The sequence below is a fragment of the Bufo bufo genome, chromosome 4 (assembly GCF_905171765.1).
Source record: "Bufo bufo chromosome 4, aBufBuf1.1, whole genome shotgun sequence".
NCBI lineage: Eukaryota > Metazoa > Chordata > Amphibia > Anura > Bufonidae > Bufo > Bufo bufo.
This window is the reverse complement of record NC_053392.1, coordinates 592965567-592991418: the sequence shown is the minus strand read 5'-3', so window position 1 is coordinate 592991418 and position 25852 is coordinate 592965567.

Genomic DNA, 25852 nt, shown 5'->3' with positions numbered 1-25852 from the left:
CACCATTAGTTGCAGTTCTTCTTTATTAATTCCACAGCTTGGATAAAATATATATAAACCCAAAAGTAGCTTCACCCAAAGTGTCAGAGGAGGACGATACAACATGCGATAGTACGTCCTGAGAGTGGGGGCCCCTAGATCTCTCTCTTATGCATCTATCAAGAGACACTGGAGTTTCATGAAAGGCCAAAGCATCATTCAGCCTCTCTGATAACCCTTGAAAAAACTGGCTACGGAGGGCAGGATCGTTCCACTCCATATCCGTAGCCCACCTTCTAAACTCAGAGCAATAAATCTCAGTCGAACGATCACCCTGACGAAGGCCATGCAGCTTGGTTTTGGCTAGAGAGGTCCGATCCGGATGATCATAGATAGGACCCAAAACTTCAAAGAGACTGCGATCCGGTCAGTAGAGAAAAAGCCCATGACTGCGCATCTCCCTTAAGCAAGGACATACCCACACCGACTCTATGTTTCTCATCCCCAGATGGGTGTGGACGTAGCCTAAAATACAGTTTGCACGCCTCCCTAAACAAAATGAAATTATCACGTCCCCCAGAAAATCTGTCCAGGAGGGCAATTTTAGGCTCCAGATAGGCCTGGTCTCCACCACTACCACTAGGACCAACAGCCTGTGATCTCTGCATCTGCAAGATGGTTGTGCGGAGGTCAGCTACCCCCAAAGACAGCCCTTGCAGCTGACCTGCCAGTGCAGCAGTAGGATCCATGGCTGCACACAAACAAAAAATGATTGTGACAGATTCAGGCTGTGTATTGCCAACGCTGGGGAATGCTGTTTATTATGGGGGCGGGGGAACGCACTGTGTGTATGTCTCTTTGATCATCCTTCCGTCCCCTATCCACACCTATCTGTTAAACTAATCAGCCCATTGTTAGATTCTGTGCCATGATGTTTGCCCTGTTAACTCAAAATGTGTATTGGGACAAATCAGACTCCTACAAAGTGGTTGATACTGGTTCTGTCTAGACCGGGAGGGGGTGGGTCTCTTTCTATAAAACTCAAATGCTATGTGTTAAAGTTTCTTGTCATTCTGTTTATCTCAAAATGAGTGCTGCCTGATTCTTGGGGTAATGGTAACAGCGGTTGGAATACGTTCCATTTGGGAAGCCATATCGCTGATGGAGGGACCCAGTTGGGGTACCAGGAAGTCCGTCACAATTGGTGGCAAACGGTGGGATGCTTCCCTGCACTTGGAACATCCAGACCACCACCGGGACAATGTCGTCAGAGGATCGCTATAGCAGCCTGAAACGAAGTACACTGAAGGACTTACTTGAGTCTCGAGGAATCAGTGGAAACTGCAAGACTAAGGCGTCTCTCATCGCAGGAGACCAGAGAAAGAATGAGTGCTCCGGTCGAGGGGGGTGCTCAGCTCACGGAGCTCCAGCGGGATATCCAGTGGAAGCTTTCCCTGTACAGCACTCCACCTGACTCAGATATCATCACCAAGCTCATCTCTGAGGCTACCAACCTGAGACAGGCAGAGGCTCAACGAGCGAGAGACTGACAGACAGTGCCCGGTTGAGGGAGCCAGAAGAAAATACAGTTTGACTCATTCCGACTCTTCCAGGACGTCCGGGAAGACATTGATGGGTACCTGGAGCTGTTTGAAACGCAGTGTGACATGCAGGGAGTAGAAGAGGCTGACAGGATGAAGATCCTGATCAGTAAACTGTCCGGTCGTGCTTTGAGTGCCCTCGAATCTACTCCTGCGGAAGACAGAAGTAACTACGAGCGGGTGAAGGAGAGGATCCTAACCTGCTATAATATCACCCCTGAAGCTCATCGATTAAAGTTTCGAGGGCTGCGGAAGGAAGCCAAGCAGCCGTATAAAGAGCTAGCACACCAGATGGCCCGAGCCGTGGATGCCTAGTTCGCGGGATGCCAAATCACCACCATGGCAGAAGCTGCCCAGCTCATCCCGATGGAGCAGCTATACAACCAGTTGCCTGTCGAAATTAGGGAATGGGTGAAGGACCGAAGACCACTTAACATCAATGAAGCTGCAGTCCTGGGAGATCAGCATATTGATACCAGTAGGCCCCCTCGACCTGAAGTTCGACCAGTCAGCAGACCTTTTCAGGCGGTGATACCTCGTTCCCCAGTAACAACAATCCGTCCACCGCCCTCGTACCCTCCTCCTCGGGCAGCGCCTGCACCCCTTCTCCGATCGGATAGGAGAAGGTGCTAAATATGTAATCAGTTGGGACACATGTGGAGCAACTGCCCCCGAAATTGCCGAGTTACAGCAGGATCCGAGTTACAGCAGGACCCCAGAGAGCAGCAGCCCATTTTGTAAAGGAGTCCCTGGTAATGATGGTAGGACGAGGAGTTTGAGGTGCTCCATGAAGTGGACCCTGTGCAGGCAGCCGCTCAAGATAACCGCCAACACCATAGGCAGCCGGTGAAAGTGAATGGATGCCCCACCCAAGGGCTCCGGGACAGTGGAGCCACCATCACACTAGTACAGCCGCAGATGGTGAGATCTGATGACATACAGGACGGGCCATTACAGTACGAGTGGCAGGGGGAAAAAACGTCTGAATCCCGACCGCCCGAGCATACCTGGACTGGGGAGCTGATAACCGTGAACTGGAGGTCAGGGTGATGAAGAATCTGCCTGCAGACGTCCTGCTTGGAAACAATCTGGGGAATTTGGCTTCATCTTTCGTGGTGGAGTCCTCATCCGAGGCATATTCGGTGACCACCCGGCAGCAGTCCAGAAAGACGAGCTCTCCATTCGATGATGGGACCCAGGTATGCCCGGTTCTTTACAACCCCTGACTCAATTTCCCTGACATTGTCCTGGGTTCCCCCAGCCCAATTCGCCCAGTAAACTCTGACCAACCCCTCATTGACCAAGTACAGAGAGCAGAGTTGAACCCCGGGGGTTTGGGGGGGACTGCTTTGAGTGGGAGTGGGGGCTACTGTACAGGGTTACTGAGGGCAAGGGATCTCACCATTTACCAAAGCGCCACTTAGTGGTAACCCGGCAGTATCGGCCCCAGCTTCTTAGCGTTGCCCATGACATTCCCTTAGCGGGGCACCTTGGAGTTACTAAAACCCACGCCCGCCTGACCCAATTATTCTTTTGGCCAGGGATCACCAAGGACGTTCGACAATACTGTCAGACATACAACTGTTGTCAGCGGGTGGGCAAGAAGGGTGACCATTCCAGAGCTTCCTTGTATCATATGCCCATAATTTCTGAACCGTTTAGTCGGATTGCAGTTGAACTGGTCAGTCCACTTCCCTGTCCCAGTCCCTCTGGAAAGAGGTATATATTGACGGTCGTGGACTATGCCACCCATTACCCGGAGGCGATTCCGCTGGCCAATATCCATGCAGAGACGGTGGCTAATGCCCTACTGAGGATTTTTGCTCGGTTGGGATTTCCTAGAGAGCTTATCTCGGACCAGGGGACTAATTTTACCGCTGAACTGACCCAGCATATCTGGAAGCTTTGTGAGATTGACCCCCGGTCTAGCTCTCTATACCACCCCGAGAAGAACGGACTGTGTGAGAGGATCAATGAAATGCTAAAGCAGCTGCTTCGTACGTTCACTACTTCTCTCAAAGATTGGGAGAAACTCCTGCCGTACCTCCTGTTCGTTTTCCGGGAGGTACCCCAGGAGTCCACTGGATTTTATCCCTTTGAGTTTTTATATGGTAGAAGGGTGAGGGGATGCCAAGACTTATTGAGAACCCACTGGGATGGAAGGTAGAGGGGTCAGGACACATCGGTGATAGCCTGTGTTTTAGCATTGAGGGACCGGCTGAAAGAGCTCACTGAGATGGTCAGTGAGAATCTTCAGAACGCACAGGGTCAGCAGAAGCAGTGGTATGATCGGACCGCCCGGAACCGCACTCTGCTTGTTGGGCAAAAGGTTTTTGCCCGCAAGCCAACCAAGACGAATAAGCTGCATGCTGCTTGGGAGGGACCTTACAAGGTAGTGAAGCAGCTTTGCGACACTACCTACCACGTAGCTAAATGTTTGAATTAAAGAGTCCAGCGGACCTTTCATCTGAATATGCTCAAAGCGTACGAGGAAAGGTCAGAAGATTTAGCAGCCATTTGTGCTCCAGCTGGGGATGACTCAGAGAGTCTTCCCCTGCCTGCACTTCCAAAGCGTAATAGGGTCAGCACCGGCATAGAGGCCGTCAAGTTAGATGATCAGCTAGGGACTGAGCAGAAGGAGCAGGTCAGGAGGGTTATTAGCCAGAGACGGGAGATGTTCTCCACCACCCCTGGATCCACTACAGTAGCAGTGCATCAAGTGGAGACTCCCGGCCAGCCAGCTCTCAGGCAGGCTCAGTACCGGGTACCCGACGCAGTCAGGGAAGGGATAAGGTAGAAAATTAGGGAGATGCTTGATATGGGAGTCATCGAGCCGTCACAGAGCCCTTGGGCTTCCCCAATAGTGCTAGTACCCAAACGGGACAGGACGACCCATTTTTGTATAGATTACAGGAGACTGAATGACCGCACCATGACTGACCGCTTACCCTATGCCCCAAGTGGATGAGCTGCTAGACCGCATCTCTTGAGGTAACTTTCTGACTACCCTTGACCTATGTAAAGGGTACTAGCAGATTCCTCTGGACGAGCATGCTGTTCCGAAGTCAGTGTTCATCACTCCATTTGGCCTGTACCAGTTTTTGGTCATGCCGTTTGGAATGAAGAATTCTCCAGCGATGTTCCAGAGGATGGTGGATTTGCTCCTCGATGGTCTCCAGGACTATGCCTGTGCATATCTGGATAACATTGCGATCTACAGCGATACCTGGGAGGAATATCAGGTTCACCTGGGTATTGTGTTAGACCTCATTAGGGCTGCAGGACTAACGTTGAAGCCAGACAAGTGCAACATAGGGATGTCTGAGGTACAGTACCTCGGGCATCTGGTGGGCTGTGGGCAACAGCCCCCGGATCCTGCTAAGGTTGAGGCAGTCGCCAACTGGCCCACTTCTAAGACGAAGACCCAGGTTTTAGCCTTCTTAGGGACTGCAGGATATTACAGACGGTTCATACCCGACTACAGCTCTATAGCGAAACCCTTGACCTTACCCGTAAGAACCTTCCCCAGCAGGTCTTGTGGTCCCCGGAATGCGAGGCCGCCTTCCAGAAGTTAAAGCAAGCATTGATTTCTGCACCCATTCTTGCTGCTCCTCACCCCAACAAACCATTTTGTGTTCACACGGATGCCTTTGGGTTGGGAGCAGTGTTGAGCCAGGTGGGCGCCGACGGCGGTGAGCACCCTGTAGCCTACCTCAGCCACAAGTTACTACCTCAGGGAGGTGGGGTACGCGGCTATTGAAAATGAATGCCTAGCGATGGCATGGGCTCTGAAGAAACTACAGCCGTATTTGTATGGACAATCTTTCACGATGCTCACTGACTATAACCCACTGATTTGGCTCAACAGAGTCTCCAGAGACAATGGACATTTGTTGCGCTGGAGTCTTGCCCTGCAGCCTTATAAATTTATAGTGCAATATTGGATGGGAAAGCAGAATGGCAATGCAGATGGGCTTTCCCGGCAAACTGAGATCTAGGACTGTGCTCCCGGACAACCTCTGGCTGACCCATGTGGAACAAGGGGGGAGTATTGTGACAGATCCAGGCTGTGTATAGCCAATGCTGGGGAATGCTGTTTATTGTGGGGGCAGGGGAACGCACTGTGTGTATGTCTCTTTGCTTATCCCTCCGTCCCCTATCCACACCTATCTGTTAAACTAATCAGCCCATTGTTAGACTCTGTGCCATGATGTTTGCCCTATTAACTCGAAATGTGTATTGGGACAAATCAGACTCCTACAAAGTGGTTGATACCGGTTCTGTCTAGATCGGGAGAGGGTGGGTCTCTTTCTATAAAACTCAAATGCTTTGTGTTAATAAAGTTTGTTGTCATTCTGTTTATCTCAAAATGAGTGCTGCCTGATTCTTGGGGTAATGGTAACAGTGGTTGGAATGCGTTCCATTTTTGAAGCCATATCGCTGACGGAGGGACCCAGTCGGGGTAGCAGAAAGTCAGTCACAATAATGTCACGCTTCGGTGTGGGAGGGAAACACCACACCGAGCATAGGAGGGAAAGAGAGAACAGGGAATCAGGCCTGAGAACTAGGGAAGGAAAATGGACACCTCCTAGTGAAAACCCTAACCAAAATCATGACTGACTACCAGTTTGAACAGACCCCAAAGGTAGGTGAGTTCATACACAGGAATACCTAGAGTCCTATCAATCCCTATAGGACCCTGGTACTAATGGGAGGGACAAGACTACTTGTTCCTCCAAAAGTAAGGACGAACAGGAGTCTCCTTCATGCCTAATACAAACAATAGGCAAATGCAACACACAGAACCCAAATGTAACGGCATACAAGGGAATGCTCCAAACTCCCGAACGGAACCTCACGAATAGCTGCTAGCAGACGAATAGGAAACATACAGTGAATACCCCCAAGAACGAGACCAAGCTCCATGTTGAGGGTAAAGCAGTGGACAGCCAGAGCTGTGTGTTTATTGTTCTTATATAACATTCTTACACATTAGTACCACCCACAGGGTTTTGTGAAAACAACCAATAAACACGTACAGTACAATACAGTAAAACACTCCCACACATAATCCTCCCCTCTGCCTGTGATACAATTACCTTACACAATGGGTTAATGTAATCATCACAGGCAGGAGAATACACAGTTTTATACAATGTCTTCTGTCCTGGAGATAATTGGGGAGTAATTCAATTATCTCTCAGGACAAAGGGAAATCGGCAATACACACGTGGGGATAATAGGACAGAAATCACTATTCAAATATACAATGTCACAACCATTACAGTAAACATAGACATTTAACATATTCCCAGATAGCTTCGGTCTGAGTGCATTCAATTATTAGGTGAATGGCACTCAGACTACACGAATACAGTTCAATTGCCATGGAGTTTAAGTTTAGCATGGGCTGATGAGAGGGCCCATAATCCTGGGGCAAGAGGCTGGCAACCAGGCTTCTCCAGCACCCAGTGGCGAGGTTGGTTTCACCACACCAAACAAAATGCAAAAGGGAAAGGAAAGACTTAACTTCAAAGGAGCAATGTAAGCACCAGGAACTCAGCCAAGATCCACCCACAATCTATCCAAAGATCCAAACAGAAGCTATAAACAGCACAGCATTGTGGGAGAAGCAACTATAAATAGAGAAGGTTAAATAACCCTAATAGCCACACCTGGGGAAGCAAGGTGTGGCAAGCACCAGAAACAACACAGACATCATTTTATCCAAATGGCAAACATGTCAGATCAAACCACGTGTTGCCAGTCTCACCGATCTCCTGCCAACTGTCGCAGGAATGTCCGTGACAGGTTCTGTGTACATAGTGAGTTCTGAGCATGCCAACCATCATATTTTTGCAGCTCATTACTATTAGTCAGCAGAGGTACTCATTGTGTTCTCCTTATTGTCAAGAGTCCATTCTAACAAGTTGGGTTTGTCCAAAGTGGAGAACCCTTTTAAAGTCCAAGCTTTCTAACAGCTTGGACTCCAGCCCATTCTGTTTTCTACTGCATAGTCAAATAGGATGAAATATGATCAAATCACAGTCAGCTTTGGCTTCATCATAATACAGCTTAGATGATTGTTGAGGAGAACAATCTCAGTGGTAAAACCTCCAGCGATCAGACGATAACAGAGCTGTCAGAGATTTAGCACAGAATGGCATTCTGTAGCTTACTATGTATTGTAAAACATGCAGCCAAACGGTTGAAAAATCTTAATAAATGCCCATTACATAAATGTTTTTTAGCCTAAAATCTGTGCAATTCAAAGATTTCCATAGCCTTAAAATAACGAGGAAGGTGGCAAAGCTAATATTTACGTATGGGATTATATTATCAAGTCATCCTTGACACCTAGTAATAGGATGCATGGTGTTTCTCCATAATGTTTCAGTCTGTTCATTTTGTTCTTCAAGTGAATGGTTTGGCTTGATTTAGATAGGGGTCCACAATTCAACACTTTAGTAGCTCAGAGTAATCATTAGTGCTGTGTAAAGTATATGATGATCCTTCAAAACAGATCTTTTTGAAATCTTCAAAAATCAAACAGTGTAAAACTATCTATAAATGGATGCTCCTTCTTTAGTCATCTCTGGGATCTCCATGGAGATAAGCAGCCACTCCCAGAGGACTGTATGAAGAGCTCTTCCCATTGAACTCTATAGGGGTGCAATAGCCGAGGAATCCCTTTAAATAATGGTGTACAAAACATTTTCAACATATTTCTAAGCTTGTTGAGAAATGATGAGGCTAGAGCCTCATAATCTTTAGGGTGTACTTCTCACCCATAGACCATGGAGCATTTAGTGAACTCCTATAAACACCTTGTGCGTCATTCCATAAAGATACCCATATATCTTCAATGAAACAAACTTTTTTAGTTATTGTTTATAAGTGGCAAATACACCTTAAAGGGATTCTGTCACCTCTTTTTACCCTATAGAGATGCGGACATGCACGGCTAGATCGCCGCTAGCATGTCCACAATATACCTGCCCCATATCTCTGAGTGGTTTTATTGAGTGTAAAAAATTATTTTATATACACTCACCTAAAGAATTATTAGGAACACCTGTTCTATTTCTCATTAATGCAATTATCTAGTCAACCAATCACATGGCAGTTGCTTCAATGCATTTAGGGGTGTGGTCCTGGTCAAGACAATCTCCTGAACTCCAAACTCAATGTCAGAATGGGAAAGAAAGGTGATTTAAGCAATTTTGAGCGTGGCATGGTTGTTGGTGCCAGACGGGCCGGTCTGAGTATTTCACAATCTGCTCAGTTACTGGCATTTTCACGCACAACCATTTCTAGGGTTTACAAAGAATGGTGTGAAAAGGGAAAAACATCCAGTATGCAGCAGTCCTGTGGGCAAAAATGCCTTGTGGATGCTAGAGGTCAGAGGAGAATGGGCCGACTGATTCAAGCTGATAGAAGAGCAACGTTGACTGAAATAACCACTCGTTACAACCGAGGTATGCAGCAAAGCATTTGTGAAGCCACAACACGCACAACCTTGAGGCGGATGGGCTACAACAGCAGAAGACCCCACCGGGTACTACTCATCTCCACTACAAATAGGAAAAAGAGGCTACAATTTGCATGAGCTCACCAAAATTGGACTGTTGAAGACTGGAAAAATGTTGCCTGGTCTGATGAGTCTCGATTTCTGTTGAGACATTCCAATGGTAGAGTCCGAATTTTGCGTAAACAGAATGAGAACATGTATCCATCCTCTGATGGCTACTTCCAGCAGGATAATGCACCATGTCACAAAGCTCGAATCCTTTCAAATTGGTTTCTTGAACATGACAATGAGGTCACTGTACTAAAATGGCCCCCACAGTCACCAGATCTCAACCCAATAGAGCATCTTTGGGATGTGGTGGAACGGGAGCTTCGTGCCCTGGATGTGCATCCCTCAAATCTCCATCAACTGCAAGATGCTATCCTATCAATATGGGCCAACATTTCTAAAGAATGCTATCAGCACCTTGTTGAATCAATGCCACGTAGAATTAAGGCAGTTCTGAAGGCAAAAGGGGGTCCAACACCGTATTAGTATGGTGTTCCTAATTATTCTTTAGGTGAGTGTATATGTAAATCAGCCTGCTAAGGAGCCCAAGGGGCTGTACGAACCATTCTGGAGCCCAGCCATGCCGCCCCTGTATCCACGAATCTCCTCCTTGTTCACAAAGTCAGATCGCCGTAATCTCGCAGTGAGATTACAGCGATTTGACTTTGTGAGCAAGGAGGAGATTCGTGGATACAGGCGGTGCTGGGCTCCTTCACAGGGGGGCGTGGCTGGGCCCTAGAACGGTTAGTACAGCCCCTTGGGCTCCTTAGCAGGCTGATTTACATATACAGTACAGACCAAAAGTTTGGACACACCTTCTCATTCAAAGAGTTTTCTTTATTTTCATGACTATGAAAATTGTAGATTCACACTGAAGGCATCAAAACTATGAATTAACACATGTGGAATTATATACATAACAAACAAGTGTGAAACAACTGAAAATATGTCATATTCTAGGTTCTTCAAAGTAACCACCTTTTGCTTTGATTACTGCTTTGCACACTCTTGGCATTCTCTTGATGAGCTTCAAGAGGTAGTCTTGGCTCTATCAGGTCTTGGCTCTATAAGGTCTTGGCTCTTCAGCGACACCATTTAACTGGAGATTTTTAGAGATGCAATCTCAGACTAGATGACCACCATTGGTTTTAAAAATGATATCAAAGGACCATGATCTATCTAAAGGTGCTTTTATAGGGCTTGTCTCAGGTCTACAATACTGTCCATACAACCTATCAGGACATATGGGGTCTCCGACTCAACAACCTAATTTATATGTCAGAAAATGAGATGCTCTCACCATTCGTGTAATGCTACATTTCATCAATTGTGGCAACTGCAGGAAAACTGCCTCGATATAGCTCCCTCTGGCAATCATAGGTGATCACTGGGGGGTGGGAGAGTCCAACCTCATTTTAAAAGGGGGTTGTCTTCATGAGACAGCCCTTTATATGAACTTCCCCTCTAAATCATGACCATTACATTCTAACAGAAGACTGATTAGTCTTTACGGTCTGTTATAAATGGAAGTAAATACATAGGAATCCTCTATTCTATGCTCCTAATAAAACAAATTGTCCTCTCCTACATAATCTAAGAATGCATTGGAAACAAAACAGGTGTCAAAGTGATCAACCACGTAGCAGCCTGTACACAGTGAGGTAATATCTCCATGGAATATGGGTGGGAATACAATGTGGCCCGAGGGGATACATCTGGAATTGCAACATGTATGCAAAGAAAATGTCCAGTAATTTGATCAGTAATGATTGCTTAAAGGAGATCTCAGGGCATTTAGTCTAATTAACGTATGGTGCTGACTTGTGAAAGGAAGCTCTTTTACATAGTACTTGGCCTCCTTCGCTTCCCCAATGCTGCCATCTCTGCCATATTGGCGAGAACTATGGGTTCTTTCGCCTCAGTCCCTACTGGATGTGGCAGCTTCTATTCCTTTTCAACTGCATTATAGTCAATGCAGCTGAACAGGAAAAGAAGTGTCCACATCCGGTCAGGACCCAGGTGGAAGACCCGCTGAGCACAAAAGTGCAGCAGAGACAAAATGCCGCTGGAGAACCCCTTTAAGCAATAAACAGGCAGCATATCTGAAATATATAAGGAATTAATGAGGTACCGGAGAATTCAAAGGCCTATATAGGAAATAATAATGACAGAGATGACATTTTAGGAGGATACATCTGATATGAGGTGTTGAGTAAGAGCTTCATATGGGGTTTATTTTCTGTACCTATCTTTGAAGTCTTTAGAATAGTCCATCAATGTAATGGTCTGGGATCTCACAGTTCAACAGAATGAGGTGGCAATGACAGTTTTTGGAGCCCCATAGCCCCTTCATTGCAGTACCACGGTACAGTGACATCCGTACGAGTGAGGCTGTGCCTGGTACTGCAGCTCATCACATTTTAAGCTGCCATGTAGGTGGACCTGAGGAATAACACTGTTTCTGGCCATTAATTGAGTTGATTCTGTTATTTTAGCAGTTTTTCCCTCTGCATTTTTTTTCCTTTTTTGAGCTAGTGGGTAGAGGCTAGCTGCTTTCATGTCTGCTCATACACTACACATGGAGAAACAGGGGATTCTGCTTTAAAATTCTCTTTAGTTCAACTTCAGAAACAGCAGCAATTGAGGACATTTCACAGCTGAACTGAGCAGTTTAGATGTGAATCAAGCAGTAAAATGATATCTAATATGGTTGAAAAAACACAAAAGTCTATCAAGTTCAACCAAGGGATAGGTGGGAATGAGAATTTTAGAAAAGAAGAGTGAGACCCAGAAAAATGGAATCTGATCCTTCAGTGAGCAGGCAGCCTGTCTTCACTGAAGACAGATTTCAGCAGTGAAATAAGAGTTAGTGAAGAGGAGTGGGCATCAGGTGAGGACTATGATAAAAGGAGAAGGAAGCATCTTTCTCCAATAAGATATATTATAAAGTATCATATTCAACAGCACCATTCATTTACAGTATATACAAAAAATGGAATAGGCAAAGCACGGTTTAACTGCAGTATCAGGAATTGCCACAATGAGCACTGTTGCCCCTTTATTCTACCAAACGATGAGGTTCCAGGGGGGAGCCACCACTAGTCACACCTTAATAGCCTATCCTGATGATGGGCCTTCCATGTAATGTCCTAATAAAAATGGTGACTTTTCCATAACTCTTCAATGAAAGGCAGCTTTGGTTTGTTTATGAGATCGTCATTTAAGCTATTTCCTCATCAGTTCCTGAGTTACTGTGCACTCTCTATAGCTGTTAGGTGGTAAGCATACCTGCTCAGTACTAACAGTAATACTTGCTGTGTGAAAGTTTAATAGAGACCTGCTCTTTAATGGAATCCACATTGCTATATAAGCAGAATCCCACTAAGTACTAAAATCGCCCACATTCATTGCGTTGCCTGTGGATACCGCGAGGATAATGAGGCATACTGGAAAGATATTAACCCATAAAAATGGCTAAATTACTGGTCGCAGCTGCAACCCATTACAACCCAACTGTATCATCTGTAAATAAAAGCGGCAGCGAAAGGCATGGAATCGTGCAATTTTATGTGTTGAAATCAATAACTTGGGATTTTGTATCTGTGCCGACAATTACAGCTCGTTGGCTTTTGACATTCAGTCCTTTCAACCATGATCCCAAAGATGAGTCTGAGATTCCTTGTCGAGTATTATTTTCTAATGAATTACACCTGCACATATTATTCCTAAATCTGTGATGTAGCAATATAAGTGAAAGCAATGGCTTCCATGTCCATGACCATCAGGGGCACCACCTATAAACACTTAGGTCTGTTTAGAGAAGTTTTCCATCCTTTAGATATCGATGACCATCTAGATAGGTCATCTATATCAGATCTGTGAGGGTCTGACACCTTTCACCCTTAAAGGGGTTATCCAATGACTAATGTATAAAATGAAAATCAGACATCATATGGTACATAATAACCTCTTTCTGACAAAGCCCTGTACCTCACATGGATCCAGAGAACTCCCCATTCATTGCTCTGCTATATTTATATCAAGCTGGCAGCTCAGGGGCGTGTCTTTTCTGCTAAAGCTAAAGGGGCGTGTTTCAGTTGAAAGATGAAACTGAGCATGTGCGACCATCTTTTAGAGCTGGTCAAAGAAATAAGAAAAAAAACATATAAAATACTAAAGTGCTTCACATATATATAAGGTAGCATTTTATTGGTATTGTAACAGTCCAACAGTTAAACATGGGTGCTGTTGTCACCATAACAAGGTCAATGGTAACCCATACAAACTGATCAGACCCTATGAAGCATACATTTTCTTGTAGGAGGAAATGTGGGTATTTTCAACTCTCTCACAGTACTGTGCAATATCTGTAGGCCTAAAAATATTTCAGGTCGATGCCCCTTTAAGATCTCGAGATTGTCCAACCTTTGTTTGCTTTTAACCTCCAGTGGAATTTTGGTTTCGGGAATGAGTTCTGTAATTCCATAAAAAGCATATTTTCTAATATTGTGATGTCTAGTAAAAAAAAAAAATACAGAAAAAAAGATGAGACAGAAAAGCAAAGAAAATGAACTGTAGAATTATGTAATATATGGCAAATGAGAATTTAAGTAGCAAACATCAGCACAAAGGAACTGAAGAAGTCTACAGAGTATTGACTTCCTCGATACCCCATCTATCAGCTATGATGGACCCCATTAAAGGGAGTGGCTACAAGAGACCGAGTGTGAGCGAGTGATATATTTAAGAGCAGATGGGCCGAGATGTTGTATTTTCAAAGAAGATGTCGAAATTTGTTATCATTTTACATGGAGTTAAAAAAGAAAAAGAAAAAAAAAAGGGCTCGCTCAGCCAAAAAATGAATTACTTGACCTTGCATTTGGGAGAACCAACAGCAAAACCTCATTAATTCCACAGGTCATTCTGGAAGACATTAATTTGGTTTGGAAGTCGAGTTAAGTGGAACTTTTCCAGACATAGAACAGAAATTATGAATTCTCTGCAGCCAGAGAAAAATGTGTCCAAATCACTTTCTAAATAAATCAAAAAGGACTGTTCCTAAAAGAATAATACGCTTAATCTGGGGAATTATGGGCCCTAATAGACAAAGTATAAATCTGCTTAAGACACAGCTAGTCCATTAGGTAGTGATGTGTCTGTTTTTTTTATATATAGTTTTTATTTCTATTACCATATTTTTTATACTTTTTGAGAGTTTTATTCAACTTTTATAGCCCTGTTCAAATAATTTTTTTTAACTATGACTTAAAACATTTTATAGGCATCCCAGTATCATCTCCAATCTCTTAACGTTGCTTATATTAACCTAAATGTTGCAATAATCCATCACATTTTGTTTTTTAACGAGTCTTAACCTCAACCCCGAATGGAAATTATAGAAATTAGAGAAACTGGGCGTCAAGCCATGACGAGAATCCATCATATTTTAGGTTACATAAATTCTTATATGGAATGGATTTATAGATGCTAGATGCATTACTTAAATCTCCCAGGCTGTTATATAGATTCACAGGATGAATTATTCATTTTCTAATTTTAACTGAAGCCCATTGATTAACTGTACGGATGGGACAGTGGGCAGCGGGCGGGGAGTGTTAGGGTTAGTAGAGTCACATGGTTGTTGTTATAATCAACACATTTCAACCAGATCTGTACAATCTCAATTTTTTTTGGTGTTTTCTATTATTTTTAACTTAAAAGAGGTTTTCCGAGACTTTAATACTGATGACCTACCAGTATCCTCTGGATATGTCATCAGTATCTGATCGGTGGGAGTCCAACAGCCAGGACCCCCGCCGATCGGCTGCTTGAGAATGCAGTGGCGCTCACAGTAGCACCACAGCCTTCTCCAGTGTTTTTTCTAGGCCAGTGACAACACGTTCTTCGGTCACATGGCCTAGTCGCAGCTTAGCCGCATTCAAGTGAATCGATCTGAGCTGCGATACCAAGCACAGACAATATGCAAGTGAGCAGAGAGAAGGCCATGGCATTACTGTAAGTGCTGGTGCCTTCTCAAACAGCTGATCAGCAGGGGTCCCCAGTGTTGGACCCCCATCAGGCAGATACTGATGATGACCTATCCAGAACATTGGTTATTAGTATTAAAGTCTCGGAAAACCCCTTTAAAGGTGATGCTGGAGGTTAGATAACAGTCAGAGAAACTATCATCCATAGTTTCGACCAACCACAGTTCTCCCATTCTCATAGATTTACGGTCATGTCCTTTCAATGGCACTGAAGGAGGTGAACAATGGCAGACATCTTCTCATTCTGCAGAACTCAATAGGAGAACAATAAGGTCAGGCTAAGAAAAAAGTCAGTTTTGCAAGATCCTGTTTTCTTCCTGTGTCAGCCTTCAAGAGGTTCATTTTATTATCTATTTAGCATTATTTCCCCAGCACCAATATAGTCCACTCCAATGCATTTATTCACTCCCATTCCTACTGGATTTACCAAATGGCATAATAGTCCTTTTCATACAGATAGACATTAGGCGATCACAGTGCTGTGGGAGTGGGAGGAGGACACCAGGGATGGACATGAGGATCACCGTAAAGGGTGCTACACATTGTAAGAAGCACAACCCAATTTTCTTGTATATTTTGTAAGAGCAGACAACATTTAAGTGGCCTACATGATGAGTGGAGTCTATTGCGTCAATCTGTGTCTACAAGTGTGAGATCTCATAATTCCCACATCAGTCCATGTCTTCATTAGGGATCGCAATCAAATCTCCCTCATAGTATATTTTTGGGATCTAAAAGAAAATTGAAGAACCCAGAGGTAAGCATTGAAATAATGTGAAGCACGCACAGGTCAGCTTCGAGCTCAGTAGAAGCCTGGTGAGAAAATTGCCTACTGAACCACCATCTAAAATATAATGCCCATAGCCAGCTGAAACTATGCCAACTTGTACACATAAATCAACAGAAGTTCTCTCCTGCAATTTTTTCTTCTTCTAACCATCCCTTCTTTCTCTAAAGACATGTCATATAGGAAAAATTCTACTCCCATCTGCTGAATGGAAAGGAAGTGGTGGCTTGTTCACTAACCACTGATTTCTCTAGAATTTCTTAAGAAGAGAGATATATAGGAAGAAGGAAGGGAGGAGAATGAAAGCTAAAGGTAATATTTGCACATGAATGCATCTAATACATGTTACTGAGATGTTTTTTAAATTTATAGACATTGCTTTATCTTCTTGTCTTTAAGAGCAACAGTCTACTTCTGTGATGATAACCATCTGCTTTGATTCCTCAGATGGGTCAAACGATGGATAGGAGAATCCTATGGTGGGTACAAGTCCCTAACATGAAAGGAACACAAGGAACACAACAACAAAAGTGCCCATGAGGTCCACCAACGCTTACAATGAAATTAAAGAGGCAATTGCTCTGCTTGCTCTTGTGAGTCCAAAGTAGCTTTGTGCATTTATCCCATTTGGTAAAATTAACATTTGTAATGCATATAGGGGATGCAATACAAATATTTCACTTGTTAGGGCAACAGTTTGTGTTCCAGAGCTGTAGTTCCTTCTACAAGTAGGAACAAGAAACTTGAGCCATGAACAACCATTTTGGAAGCTATGGAGAGCTGTCTTTTGTCACCTGGTCACAGAAAGTCACACATGACACGTATTTTCCTTCTCTCTTCTCCACTTCTTCTCTGTCTATCATAAGTATAGCAGTAGCAGCTGTTAGGGGCCCCAGAGGCTGGGGGAGCCCACTCAGGTTCAAGAAAATGATTTCTTGCACTTTTATGTCGGTTCTCTTTTATGCGGACTGTTATCTATTCCTTGCTCCCCGATTGAAAATGGTCATCATGTTGTTTGCATTACTATAATTCAGATGTTTGTGAACTAGGTGGTGTGTGCTGATTCCAGATTCTGGGGCCCTTTGCTTTGTAGTTATACTCTTTAAATGGTCATACTTTATTGGCTTAATTTTGGTTAAACCCACATATTAAGTGTATGGAGGTGTCCCTATTTCCCCCAATAGCAGTTGGGGTAAAGGAGGATCGAGCTGTTGGATTTCAACATTCTTGATTATTTTGTACTCAGGGGAGAGATGTCTGGTCGAGGATTACTTCCCGTCTCCCTATTAAAAACATGTGGACATTCGGCAAAGCCAAACATACATGCATGCATATGGGGGGGGTCGGGAGGGATAGTTCCAACTTGTATGGCCAATAGATGTCTAACAACAGCTAAAGTCAAACAACAGTGACTGTATTGGCTAGTGAAGAGTCTGAAGACACTCATAGACTGAAGAAGATATATTCCCCCCCCCCCCCATACCTCAAGAACAATGAATGCAATAACTTAGGGTTTCTATTCATTGCATTGGAGGCAGCTGTCCTGTACAAAATGGATCTATTTGTAGAGTAAGCGTACAACAACATGGCACGTTTCGTACTGTGGTTGAGTACCGCATTGCCGTACTAGCCGCAGCACGCTCTAATTCAACCAATTATGACCTCATTATCTGCTTTGTTAATGGGTGTGCAGTATAGCTGGTACAGACCGACTAAACCAGGCATCCTCAAACTGCAGCCCTCCAGCTGTTGTAAAACTACAACTCCCACAATGCCCTGCTGTAGGCTGATACCTGTAGGCTGGGAGTTGTAGTTTTGCCTGGACTAAACAGTGCATCCCTAATTAGTCTAACTAGAGCCTGCTGTAGCTCATACAGGCACGTGGTACCCACTCAGTTGCCTTAATTACACGGAACACACCTGTAGTAGAAAGTTTGTAATATACTTTATCATTCTGAAGTTGCGTGGAATGGACGCTTGGGAACCCAGTCATGTGATGCTTCGGAAAATGCTGCCTCTGCCGTTGCGTCCTTTACCAGGTTTCCATCCTGGGCTATAGACGAGACATCACTGTGGATGAAGCCAGAACCATTCCTTTCCATGGCGCATGCGCAGATAAGTATGAGCTCCGTCCACAGCTACTACAGGTGTGCAATTAAGGTGGCTTTGCAGGACCCAATGTGTCCTGGAAAAACAATAGCTAAAAAATATAGGGGGTCGTTTACTATCAGATATATGCCAGTTTTCTGGTGTATATCTATCGCAGATTGCAGCATAAAGGTTATTTGCGCCACAAACCATGACATTTCCCGGCTCGTGCCAGGTCTAAAAAAAGCCACGACATGGGCAGGGAAGGGAACAGCCGACTTTTCTCATTTATCGTTTTCTACGCCTGTTTTAGGCATAAAAAATTGTCTAAATTTAAGCCAGCAAGGAAGTTGTCTTACATTTAGACCGACAGTGGATAGACCATCGCCTCTTCAGAACTCCGGCGGATCCACCGCCAGCGCAGGGATTATTAAGAGAGACGTCTAAAACGACGGTTTTAATAAATGACCCCCCTTAATGTTTTAAAATGAGAATTATTGAACATATTACCGGAAATACGCTTTTAAAAAAAATTGCCCTTTTTGGAATATTGCCTTTGTGTTGCTATCTGCGAAGGTCTCCTTTCCAGCGTGGCGCTATCCTTTGTAGATGCCAGAATGTATACCAGACTGGAAAGGTAATGTAAACACCATATCCATTAGCTACAAGAGATTATCACTACATTAAACTGCTTAGTTAGCACTTAACCGTTCCAACTTCTGTCGTGCTGGGGAAGGTCACGTATGAGTTCAAAAGGTTGAAACCACATTAAGTTATTTCATTTTCCTTCACGTATCCTAATGCCAAAATGATTTGCACTCTGTCATGTGCTAAAACGTTTACATTACATTGATGGGGCGGGGATGTACACATTCCATACATTGTCCAACAGGCCTCAGATCGGGAATATATATATTTTTTTTAACAAGATTCCCTGATAAGAACAACACATTTCAGAAGATCATCCTCTGGTGTTTTCAGATTTGTCTCAACGAGTCGTAGGATCGGTGATGAATCACGAGTGTTACATTTTATCTTTCGCCACAAATGGCCTGTTACAGGAAACATCTAGTTTTATTACAAGAATTAATTATCCGCAAGCCGAGGTTATCATCGCTCGATGGACAACCCATTAGCCCCAGTTAGTCAACCGTTCTGAATCTCTATCAATAGCCGGCTGCCAACGTGACGAACGGCTCTCGTTTATCTTAGAAATGAATGGGTATATGGAGGTATTTTTACTTATGTTTTAAAGGCCTCATGCACTTGGAGGAACCTGGACTATGGAGCTGTAGATACTCTGTATACCGCCATATGGTACCCAAGTAGGCGCCTTAACATCTGCTTCAACATGGCACAATTTTTCAGAATTTTTTTATGAAATGAGAGTTATATGGCTGTACAGTATGGGCCCATATACTCATATGAGTGGTGTATTATAGATTATACATATTGGATTCATAATATGGTGGTATATGTGAGCCCTAAAGCCAGATTGAAAAATGATCGATATTAGGAAATGGTAAGAATTATGAGATTGATCAAATTTAACCAGTTTCAGTATTATTTGGAAGCTTTTATAAAGTTTGGCCAAAGTCTATAAATATTACTAGGGTACTATACAGTAATATTATTTGGGCACTATATGCCATGGTTAAAATGTATGTGAGCTATTAGAGGTAGAAGTTTAGCTTTAAAGGGGTTTTCTGCTTCTTAGATATTGATGACTTATCCTCAGGATACAATGCATTTGTAAAGTCTTTAGACCCTTTCACTTTTTTCACATTTTATTATGTTGCTCCTTGTGCTAAAATAAAAATAAAAAATCAAGTTTTCCACCACCAATCTGCACTCAGTACCCCACAATGAGAAAGTGAAAAGAGAATTTTGAAATGTTAGCAAATTTATTAAAAATGAATAACTAAAAGTTTGTATCTACATAAGTATTCATAGAGCCTTTGCTGTGACACTTGACATTTAGCTCTGGAGACCACCCATTTCTTTGGATCATCTTTGAGATGTTTCTACGCCTTGATTGGATACCACCTGTGGTAAATTCAGCAGATTGAACGTGATTTGGAAAAATCACAGCACCGTGTATAAGTTCTCACAGCTGACAATGCATATCAGAGCAAAATAACAAGCCATGAGGAGGTAAGAACTGCCTGTAGAGCTCAGAGACAGGATTGTGTGGGGCTACAGATCTGAAGAAGGGTACAAAAAAAATTCTGCTGCACTGAAAGTTCCCAAGAACACAGTGGCCTCCATAATTCTTAAATGAAAGAAGTTTGGCACAACAGGGACGCCCCACCAAACTAAGTAATTGGGGCAGAAGAGCCATGGAAAAAGAGGTGACCAGGAACCCCCTGGTCACTCTGGCTAAGCTCCAAAGATCCTGTGTGCAGATTGGAGAAACTTCCAGAAGGTCAACCATCACTTCTAAGTAATAAAATACTGAGGCACTCAGGTTGAAAGTTTTGCAATTCAAGTATAGTTTTATTTCATTTTTCTGCATCATCCATTTGCCCGTGGTATATATAAATGACAGACTATTTCTGACCGGATGTTTCGGTCATGATGGACCTTCATCAGCGGTCATATTATCTGGAATAGTATTAAATACATGTTTTAAATAGGTCTTCTATATGAAGGCTCCGGGGGCAGGCATAGACGGATGACCACATGGTCATAGCGTTAGTACCCAATACGGCAAAACATGCTGAGATAACCCAGGATATGAGCCCCACAAGGGGTATCTTATATATACAGATATGGAGGCATGAAGGTCAAACATAAAGCAGTGGCAACATGATAAATTCTTTATATATATGCAAATTGGGCAGGCAATTTTTTATCAGTATTGCCATATTTGACACAGATGAGATATATTTGGCTGTATTTGATACTGACGATATGACTATGTTTTGTACGATCATGTTCCAAATCAAATCCCCATAGAATCATGCTCACTATGTCCACCAACCCCTTTTCCCCCCCTGTCGTTTGCCTTCCACGGTATACTTATATCTAGATCCATATAATCATGCTCCATATACCATGATGTTTTTCTACTGCCATAAATATATGAATTTTGTTCCACGGACTCTATGTATTTATATGTATTTACCAACCTCTGGACACCTGCCTACCTTGCTGCTATAACTATATCAAATTTTGCTTGTAAATTATTTATTGTTATGTTATATTATTATTACAGTTATGATACTTAACGTCATGCTCTGCCATCTGTAAAAGACCTATTTAAAACATGTATTTAATACTATTCCAGAGAATATGAAACGTCCGGTCAGAAATAGTCTGTCATTTCTATATACCACAGGCAAATGGATGATGCAGAAAAATGAAATAAAACTATACTTGAATTGCAAAACTTTCAACCTGAGTGCCTCAATATTTTATTACTTGGATCACGGCCTAACAGCCCTCGATTGGCACCGGTGATATCCCTTGAACAGAGTGCGGTTCCTCACTTTTCTACAGAACCATCACTTCTAGGCATCATGTCTGGAGGAAACCGGGAGCTGCTCAACACCTCCCCAATACCATTACTACAGTGAAGCATGGTGGTGGCAGCATCATGCTGTGGGGGTGTTTTTCAGTGGCTGGGACAGGGAGACTGGTCATGGTTGAGGGAAAGCTTAAAGGAATAAAGCAAAGATATTCGTAAAGGGGTTTTCCAGGATTTCAATATTGATTACCTATTTTCAGAAACATAGAAACATAGAAACATAGAATGTGTCGGCAGATAAGAACCATTTGGTCCATCTAGTCTGCCCAATATACTAAATACTATGGATAGTCCCTGGCCCTATCTTATATGAAGGATGGCCTTATGCCTATCCCATGCATGCTTAAACTCCTCCACTGTATTTGCAGCTACCACTTCTGCAGGAAGGCTATTCCATGCATCCACTACTCTCTCAGTAAAGTAATACTTCCTGATATTACTTTTAAACCTTTGCCCCTCTAATTTAAAACTGTGTCCTCTTGTAGCAGTTTTTCTTCTTTTAAATATTCTCTTCTCTTTTACCTTGTTGAGGTCCTCAATATTAGATCGGCGGGCATCCAACACCCAGCACCCCCACTGATCAGCTGGTTGAAGAGAAGGCTGCGTGCCGTGCCAGTGCAGCCTTCACTTCATTGTTAAACCTGCTCGCCACTGCGATGTCGACAGCGAGCAGGTATAATTACAAGAAGACATTCCATTCACTTCTATGGGACAACTCATTCCTATGCACTCAAATCAGAAGGCGGGTGTGCCGGGTGCCAGATCCCCACCGATCTGATATTGATGACCTATCCTAAGGATAGGTCATCACTATTAAAATCCCGTAAAACCCCTATAATGAAAAGCTGATCCAGAGTGCTGTGGACCTCACACTGGGCTAAAGGTTCACCTTCCAACAAGATAATGAACCAAAATACACAGCCAAAACAACAACACAGGAGAGGATTAAGGACAACTCTGTGAAATGTTCTTGAGTGGCCCAGACAGAGCCCTGACTTTAACCGAATTGAACATCTCTGAAGAGACCTCAAAATAGCTTTCCACCGACGTTCCCCATCCAACCTGATGGAGCTTGAGAGGATCTGCAGAGAAGAATGGCAGAAAATTCCCAATGTATGCAAACCTTGTGGCATCATACCCAAGAAGACTGAAAGCTGTAGTCAAAGCAAAAGGGGCTTCAAGTAAGTCCTAAGTAAAGGGTCTGAGTACTTATGTTAATGCAGGATTTAACTATTTTCTTTTCAATAAATTAGCAAAGATCTCTCAAACATTCTATTTTAACTTTGTCTTTATGGGGTATTGAGTGCCGACTGATGGGACGTTTTAAACCTTTTTATTTTAACTTAAGCATGAGACTTAAGTTAAAGGGTCTGAAGACTTTCCAAATGCACTGTAGGTCATCAATATTAGATCACTGTGGGTGTGATAGCCAGCGCCCTACAGATCAGCTATTTCAGGCAGCAGTTGACATCGGAAACTATACAGTGGACAGTGCAAGAAGCACAACGGTCTGTCTACTGTGTAGTGGTCATACTGGGTTACTGCAGCTCAGCTCCATATTTAGGTGAATGGAAGCTGAGTTGCAGGATGTTGACGCTGGAAATTATACAGTGGATAGAGCTGACCGAAACAGCTGATTGGCAGGGGTGCCAGAAGTCATACTCACAACGATCTGATATTGATGACCTATCCTGAGAATGAATGGGTCATCAATATCTAAGAACCAGAAAACCCCTTTAATCGTCATTGTGTTTCACTTCTACATAAATATATTTTTTTTCTGAAATCTATCGCATGGAATCTGTTTTTGTATGGTAGAGGTTCATGGCCGTTTTTGCTCACAGGCTCATAAAATCTATGGATTATTATAAAATTACATTTCAGATTTACATTTCCTGCCAACAAAGGTCACAAAGATGTATAAGGGGATGAACTGTTTGATCTCACAGTCAGACGGAGCCAACAAGCTGCCCCTGTGTCCACTCCATAATGGCCGCATAGACAAACCAATTGGTTGCTGTAATAAACGTACCTGTCCGGGCTCCTGCTCTATTCCTGTGTGCTAGTGTTCTGACCAATGGAGTGCCTAGTCATGACCTATCAGGTTCTGACCAGGGACTCTATAGTGCTCTATTCAAACCCCTTTATGGCCATATAACAGTACCAATGATAGTCTTGTTTGCCTCACTAGCTTGGTTCCTTGTTCCCTGTTCCTGCATTTACATACTGATTCCTCTGTGCATAGCCCATCTGATTCTGACTCATTTCCATACATATCTGCTTTGGTGTTTGTTTGTCTTTTGGTGTTTGTTCGTTTCTGCACTTATTTAAAGTAGGGACCGTCGCCCAGTTGCGATTCTGCCAAGTAGGGCTTATACTGCAAGTAGGTAGGGAAAGCGGATTGGGTTCTAGGTTAGGGCTCACTGTCCTTGTCTGTCCCTATCTACAGGCATTACAGTTGTCCATTAATTGTACATATATGGTGGCATCCTCTATTAAAAAAAAAATATGTTTTATTGGTTTTACCTATTTTTATTTTATATTGTATATGGATATTATACACCTGCATAGGCTATACATTTGAGACAGACCTCAGCCCAATCAAAATGGTCTAGCTTCAGCTACATAAGTAAGCTCCATCCAGCTTTTTCTTCTCCCTGAACTTCAGTGAAATAAATGAAGCTAAAAAATTACTTGCTGCAATGAAAATAATTGGGAAGCACAAGCACAGAACAAAGAATCCAAAATAGCAAAGTGTCACCTCCCCGCCACGGCACACGTCCATGTTTATGAAATGTTTAGGAAGAGTGTCAAGAGAGTGTGATCGATGCGGCTCTTAATGAAGAGCTCAAGTGATGTGATGCCTAAATTAAGCTTATTTCTTCTGCCACTACAAGGAGATGTGTAGACTGAATGAAAACCTTGTTTTACATAAAAAGTGCACAACAAAGCGTGCCGTCCATTTATTACAGATCCCCTGTGAGATATGAGCCATAAGTCTTTCTACTGTACATAGAGCCAGATGAGTACCACAGGTGCCCATACATATAAGACTAAACTCAAAATAATCTTTGCAGGACTGGCCTACTCTCTTTGTGTATCGGGTGGTGCCAACTGTACCATGACAGATGATGTTGGGGCAAAGGTTTGGGCATGTTGAATCATTTTGTTCTCAGGGGAGATAAGCCACCACCAGTCTTTCTACAGGGGGTGTGTAACCACTGTGCTAACCAACCGTTTTGACTTTAGGCTAGATCTAAGTCATTATCCTGGTAGTCCCCTGGTTTTCATCCTTTTATTCCTATACAGGGATCTGGGTTTCACTGCAGGAAATCCACTAGGCTGCTACGTCCTGGAGTAGTCCTGATGTGGTTGACAGCTGACCCATGGTGGTCAAAGAAACTGGTGCAAGGTACAGAGGGATCATGCAACTTGTAGTTAGTAACAGGCTGAGGTCAGGGCAGGCAATGGAGGGTCAGAGTAAGGAAACGGACAGAGATCGGTACATGGACAATAGAACAACAGACCTTAGCAGGAACTAGGGGAGGGAGCATTGCAGAGGAACAGACCACAGCATGTGATGAAAGGCAGAAGGAGCCCAGCAGCCCAGCCTAGCCCAGCATTTTCCAAAAATACAGAAACGTATCATCCTCTGAGAGTTATCAATTGGTGATCCCAACTGATAATCCTCAACTAATTCCACCCCATAGATAGATATTGTACACGCACTAGAGAACAGGTACCACAGAAAACCTAGGTTCCAGAGAATCTAGACACCAGTGATAAGCGGCAGGGGCAATATTCGATTGGGCGAATATTCGTCATATATTCGCAAATTCGAGAATTCGTGATCTCCAGTCATTATTTTCTTGATTGTGAAAATCGGCAATCAGAAAATTCTCGATAAAAATTTGCGATACGAAAAAACAAGTCAAAGATATTGCAGCCTTCTCATTAGCCCACAAGCAAGAAGCAGTGAGGGATCATGGGTACTGATGAAAAAAAATCTAGAATATTCACGATTACGAAGTTATAGCACTATATTCTAGATATTCGGGAATTCTCTAAGTACCAATATTCGCGATAAAAATTCGCAATTAGAATATTCGCGATCCACACTATTAGGCACCCCATTCCTGTTTAACCATCGTTATACCCCTTTACCCAAACAGATAACTATGACAGATAGTTTGATGAGTTTAGTGTGGTAGAACTGCAGTGATCTGCGCTGAGCCCTAATTT